Genomic DNA, 5,561 nt, shown 5'->3' on the forward strand with positions numbered 1-5,561 from the left:
TCCTGATCCCACGATCTGAGTGTCAGAGAGCTGCTGATATAGGGGTTTTAATTGGCGAGTTTCGATATCGTCAACACATTCTTTGAGAATTAAACGAAGTGAAAGGCCCACTGTGGTTTCTATAAAGCAGCAAGTACACTTTTTCTTTAGGATATTTGGCGATCAGTAAGTTGTAAGTAAGTTAAAAATTAATAAATTTGCTTCAAAAAAGATTAGTTGAAGTTACTTTTAAAAAGTTAGTTTTAAGACCACTTTGCTTTTAAAGCATTTAGTTAACGTTAACTTTAAAAAGTGAGGACACCCATTGTCTTAAAATTAAGTAAATGATCACTGTAAAAATTTAAATAAAAGTTAAATAAAAATAAAAAATAAAAAAGCTAAAAATATTTGTTTATTCAGTGATTAATTTATTTTGTTAAACAAAAACTTTTTTATTTGCTGTTGAACTTAATCTCAATTCTTTAATCAGAAATTCGTCTTATTATGTTCTCCTAAAAACACAAGATACAAAGATTGATTTTTTTTTATTATTGAAAATCAACATGCATAAAACAATTTAGCAATACAATTACAGTCTGCTGTTAACAAGCAGAATAACTGAGAAGAAACGCAAAACTACACCTGACTTCAGTCATAGCTGGATGAAATCAGCTGAAATAAAACTAATGTTAACAGAGGTGCGGATCCAAATGCAGTTAATTAAAGATTAGTCAGGCAGGCAATGGTCAAAACAGGTGCAAATGGTAGCATGAAGGTATCCAAAAGATATAGTAAAAGTCACAGTCAAAGAGGGTCGGGGCAGGCAGCAAAACAACATAAACAGTATAGACAGGTCAGACAAAAGATCACTGCAGATAATACCTAGTTCAGACTGCATGATTTTAGCCCCGATTTTGACTCGCTGACAGGTTTTGAGAAATCGGCGACAAATGCCTGATATCACAGGCAAATCAGTGCTCGTGCACGTGCGTGACAATCACACAGTATGAACTATCAAATCTGAGACAATTGCAGATGAGTCGCTGATGCCCATGAGATATTTGGCATGCTAAATATCTGGAGCTGTTGGCGATTCAAATTATGCCGTGTGAAATGAGTTTTGACTGAAAATAACATTAATGATCACCCCTACAGCCAATGAGAGAGATGCTTCCACTTGTGTGTGTGCGTGTGTGTGCGCGCGTGTGTGTGTGTGTGTGTGTGTGTGTGTGTGTGTGTGTGTGTGTAAGCAAGGGGTGATCTGGAACTGATGTGTGAGTGCAGTGCATGTTGGGATATATAGTTTAGTTCAGTGGCTGATGTGAATTACAGGGAATGTGCAACACTGCTGGTGATCACACCAAAACATTACATCTTTAAAGATGTAATGAGAAAAGTGTTTGCTTGGGTTTTTTGACTTAATTTCTCATATTAGTTTCTCCTTAGTTGTTATAAGACAAGCTTTTATAAAAAGAAAAGCACTGATATTGTGATGGTTTATTCACTGATTGATTATGGCAGAAAATGTGCTCTTTTTATTTTGGTGATTGTGTAAACTTTGATCTCACTAAAAATAGACAAATAATCTTCAATTATAATCTAAACACAATACGCAGCAGTGATTAAGAATATGTGTATGCACCTCAGTGATGTTAACACATTTATTGCTGCAGTGCATGCTGGGAGAATCATTCAAAACTCATCCATGACTCCCAGCATACACTGCAGCAAGAAATGTTACACTGAGATGAATTTGCTGATTCCTAATATCTGTGTCTTTTGAGTGATTAAGATGTTAAATGACATTTGAAAATTCACTGCTGAGTATTATGTTGTTTATTATACTAATATCAGTAAAATTAAACTTTATATTCCCTTTATAATCTGAGTAGATGTACTGGCATGGTCAAACAGTGAATTAAACCATTGTTTAATTCACTGTTGCTTCACTGTTGCTTGATTGTTGCTTTTCTTTTCTATTCGATTGTCATGAAGCTGTAGTATGTGAAGTTGTTTAATGATATTCTGCTGAGATTGAATTTTATTTTAGCTGATTTCATCCAAGGCTGTGACTGATGTCAAGGTGTATAATACATAACTGTATTGCAATTTTTTTTATACTTGTTGATTTTTCGATGATTAAAAAACATTTTATATAAGCTATACAGGTATGTGTCTTGTAGGGGAACATAATTAGAAGAATTACTGATTAAAGATTTTAGTTAAGGTTTAGGAAAAAAAACTATTTTTAGATTTTAAGATTTTAAGGCAACAGGTTTCCTCACTTTTTCAAAGTAAAGTCAAATATTGTTCGTGTAACTTGGAATTGCCTTAATTTATAGTTATAATGTAAATTGATTAAGGAAAGTTAAGGCAACTGGTTTTCTTACTCTTTTAAAGTAAAGTCAACTAATCATGTTTAAAGCAATGGGTTTACTCACTTTTAAGTAAAGTCAACATATAATCTTTTACAGTGTATAAGATTATGAATATATTATAAAAATATTATATATTATAATTTCCCAGTGATGGGTTGCAGCTGGAAGGGCATCATATGCTGGAAGAGTTGGCGTTTCATTCCGCTGTGGCAACCCCAGATTAATAAAGGGACTAAGCCATAAAGAAAATAATGAATGAATGAATGAATGAATGAATATATTATAAATTATCACATCCCCAATGAGGAAGTCTAATGCCACCTCTGATATACACACACAGTAATAAAATCCTGTAAAAATGGCATAATCTATAGTAAAATACTACGCACTGTCACTGTGGAAATGACAAAAGAAATTAGTTATTAAAACAATTATTTTTGAAATGCTTTGAAAAAATTCTTTGTTGAGCATCTTGGGAAATATTTTTTGAATAATTAAATTCTCACAGGAGGGCTAATATTTTTTACTTAATAATTTTTTACTTCATTTTTACTTAATAATAACAACCTTATAGAATAATCAGCCATGTGTTTCACAGGAGGACACATTATTAGTTTAATTATTTAAAACATTATTTTTTAATTGTATTTATTTTATTTGTTTTAATGTCCATAATGATTTGAAGCAACATATTTGTTTGTGTATATTTTGTATAATTTTTTGCAAACTACCAATGTGTGCATACCTTTCATTGCTCTGTAAATGTTGGAGGTCTCAAGGGCCACCTTGTCCCCCTTTCCCTTCATGTTGAAATGGGACATGAGACGATTACTGAAGAGCCTGTAGAGATGAGTACAAATTTGTATTATTCACTGATTATGGTGTTAAGCGATTTGCAATCTTGTGGTCCTTATACAGTAAATTAGTAAATAAATGAATAAATAATAATAAGTAAATAATGAAATTGCATTGGTGAATTGTTTGGAGTTGGAGTTCCCTTTTTCACACTGATAACAACGTTTTTAAGGAAAGCAATGAATTATGCATCTTAATATTTGGGAGTCTTTCATACTAATTTACACCAAGTTGGGCCAGTGTTTGTACATTGTAATTTAATTTTTGCTGCTTGCCTTATTGGAGTAATGAACGTTATGAAAATAATATAGGCCTAAACCAACATGTAGCAAAGTTCGTTGTTAAGGGAAGAAGAAGACAGGGTCGGCGATTCAGGTAAGCAATAGATTTTTATTTTTCTTTCAGTGAGTGCACAACACCCGTAGTGTGCGTGTGTGTGCTCTCTCCCTCTTCTCCCGGCTGCTCCTTCTGTTCTCCTTAAGAAGGTTGTCTCTCCGGCCCAATCACTAGAATAAACAGGTGTTATTTATTATTTCTGATTGGCCTGCTGATTAGCCGCCGGGCTCCAAGCCTGCTCTCCCCCCTCATTGGGTGTTCGATCATGCTTACCTCTCCACATACCCCCCCCGCCCGCCTCAGGCCGGGGAGCCGTCCGGCTTGCAGCCCACCCCCCCCCCCCCCCCCCCCCCCCCCCCCCGCCCTGGAGAGGAAGTCGGCCACAGCCATCTGCGCCCCCGGCCTGTGGACCACCTTGAATTTAAAAGGCTGTAACGCTAGATACCAACGGGTGATCCGCGCGTTGGTATCCTTCATGCGGTGAAGCCACTGGAGAGGAGCATGATCTGAACAGAGGACGAATTCCCTGCCCAGGAGGTAATAGCGAAGAGTGAGAACGGCCCACCTGATCGCCAGGCACTCCTTCTCTATGGTGCTGTACTTAGCCTCACTCTTACTGAGTTTTCGGCTAATGTACAGCACCGGCCGTTCCACTCCTGCCACCTCCTGGGAGAGAACCGCCCCCAGACCCCGATCGGATGCATCCGTCTGTAACAGAAAGGGGAGAGCAAAATCAGGAGCGTGCAATAGTGGCCCCCCGCAAAGTATAGATTTTACCTTTGAGAAGGCCTGTTGACACTGCTCCGACCATTGGACGGTATCTGGTCCCTCCTTTTTAGTGAGATCAGTCAATGAGCTGACGAGGGCCGAATAATTAGGGACAAAACGCCTATAGTATCCCGCCAGCCCCAAAAACTGTCTCACCTCCTTCTTGGTCTTAGGTCTCGGACAGGTGGCAATAGCTGCAGTCTTATCAATTTGGGGCTGCACCTGCCCGTGGCCTATGTGGAAGCCCAGATACCTTACTTCCACTCGCCCAATTGCGCACTTCCGTGGGTTAGCCGTGAGCCCGGCCCGTCTCAGCGCCGACAATACCGCCCTCAGGTGTTGCATATGCCGCTGCCAGTCATTACTGTAAATGATGATGTCATCTAAATAAGCAGCGGCATATGCCACGTGAGGGCCGAGTATTTTATCCATCAGACGCTGAAACGTTGCCGGTGCCCCGAACAGCCCGAACGGAAGTGTCACGAATTGGTGTAATCCAAACGGCGTTGTGAAAGCCGTTTTTTCGCGGGATATTGGAGTCAAGGGGATCTGCCAATAGCCCTTCGTTAAATCCAAAGTCGAGTAAAATCGAGCAGCACCTAACCGGTCGAGCAACTCGTCAATACGCGGCATTGGATAGGCGTCGAATTTTGACACCGCATTTACCTTGCGATAATCCACACAGAACCGGACCGAGCCGTCAGTCTTGGGTACCAAGACAATCGGGCTGGCCCAGTCGCTGTGGGACTCTTCTACTACTCCCATTTTCAACATATTATTCAATTCTTCCTGAATCACTTTTTTCTTGTGTTCAGGTAGGCGATACGGCCGGGTCCTAACGACCACGCCCGGTTCGGTCTCGATATGGTGCTGAATCAGGTTAGTACGACCGGGCAGGGGTGAGAACACATCAGAGAATTCACGTTGGAGGTGCCGGATATCGAGGAGCTGGCTCGCTGAGAGATGATCCCCTCCGGTGACCAGAGCGCCCGGCCGTTCCCGGCCGGGGCTCTCTGGCCCCAGGTCATCCTCGTTAGTAACAAGCGTAGCCAGCGCCACTTCCTCCGGCTCCCTCCACTGCTTCAGCAGATTAATGTGATAAATCTGACGTGAACCAGCCCTGTCCGAACGAACCACCTCGTAATCGAGATCACCGACTCGTCGTGTGACCACAAACGGCCCTTGCCACTTGGCGAGTAATTTAGAGCTGGAAGTGGGTAATAGTACAAGGACTTTATCTCCCTG

Source organism: Danio aesculapii, chromosome 4, assembly GCF_903798145.1.
Source record: "Danio aesculapii chromosome 4, fDanAes4.1, whole genome shotgun sequence".
NCBI classification, from domain to species: domain Eukaryota; kingdom Metazoa; phylum Chordata; class Actinopteri; order Cypriniformes; family Danionidae; genus Danio; species Danio aesculapii.